Source organism: Pterocles gutturalis, unplaced genomic scaffold (assembly GCF_000699245.1).
Source record: "Pterocles gutturalis isolate BGI_N339 unplaced genomic scaffold, ASM69924v1 scaffold31649, whole genome shotgun sequence".
In the NCBI taxonomy this organism is placed as follows: Eukaryota; Metazoa; Chordata; class Aves; order Pterocliformes; family Pteroclidae; genus Pterocles; species Pterocles gutturalis.
In genome coordinates, this window is record NW_010129153.1 from 4,080 (window position 1) to 5,451 (window position 1,372).

Genomic DNA, 1,372 nt, shown 5'->3' on the forward strand with positions numbered 1-1,372 from the left:
TCTGTACAAGGTTTGTAATAGGCAGCTCAGTGCTGAGCCCAAATTGGAGACATGGAGATGGCGAAGCTGGGGCTGGCAGATGGACCATGCTCCAGTGGTCAGTCTGCTGTGTTGGTAGTCATTTGGGATATATCCCATTTGAATTTATTTGTCTTTTGGGCAAACTTTCTGTTCTTCCTTTCCCTGCTAGACCAAGCAGTCCTCAGCATCTTAGCTGGGGAAGACTGAGTCCCTTGGGGGGGGTGTTGTTAAAGCAAGCTGCCTTCCAGCCACCTCTGAAGCTGGACAGACCAAACTCCTGCTGCTTTAGGGGTTGAGACTCACTTCTGTGCCTCTGTTCTTCCCACACCTGTTTTTAGTCTGGCCACATCTGACTTTGCAGGAGGAGGCACAGAGGAGCCTTTTGGGGTGGTCTGAAGGATTTCTGTGCCTCCCAGAGCCAGGATGCAGTGCTCTGGGAGATGAGCCCTGGGCTTTCTGCTTTATGGTGGGGAATTCAGGCTGGGAGTATGATATTTCTTCCCCTCTGGCAAAACAGCCTCCAGTTCTGGAAAGCACAGAACTCCCAGATTACTGAATGCTGGAATGTGGGCTGCTTTGTGTTTTGCTGCCCACCAATGCTGACCAAATGAATTTCCCCTCTTGTTCTTTCTAACACATCTCTAGCCTTCTCCCCTGAGGAGCTGCAAGTGGTGTTAGGTTGGGCAGCACCATCCCTGCAGATGCTGGTCCCTATGACAATTCCTTTCCTTAGCTGACGGGATCCTTCTCAGGTCTGTTTGGTCCCATGTCTCCACCAAGGATTTGTACAGCCCAAGCATCCATGGCCAGCCAGAGCCCAGACAGCAGCCAAGCTCTGCAGAGCTGAGCTATTTTTCATCTGACATTCCTGTTTGTCCCAGAAATCCTTTGAGCCTCTCATTTGGTTTTAGCCTTGAATATGTTTTGTGTGCAAAACAACTCACCCTGTGTGTGCCAGAGCCATCGGCGCAGTGTGCCTCTATTCAGTCCCTAATTTAACTGGCCAGTGGCTGCAAGCTGGGTCTGTCTCTCCTGGCACTGTGGGGCTGCAGGCGCAGGAGGGGTCATGTCCATCCCTGCTCCCACAAGGAGTTTGCAGAGCCCCAGCCCAACCTGGGCTCTGTTTGACCTGTCCCACCCAGCATCCAGGTATTTGGGATCAAACTCGGATCGCGATCAGTTAATGCCCCCTTCATAAATTCCTGCCTCATGCGTCACTGCTGTGTTTGTGAAGGGCTCGGTGGACACCTCGGAGATGGGCAGGTTGGGATCAAAGCTGGAATCTGGGGGAGATAACATGGATGATGCTCCCTGCCCTGCAAAGCAGGCGAGCCGGAGTGACCCTTGCCAA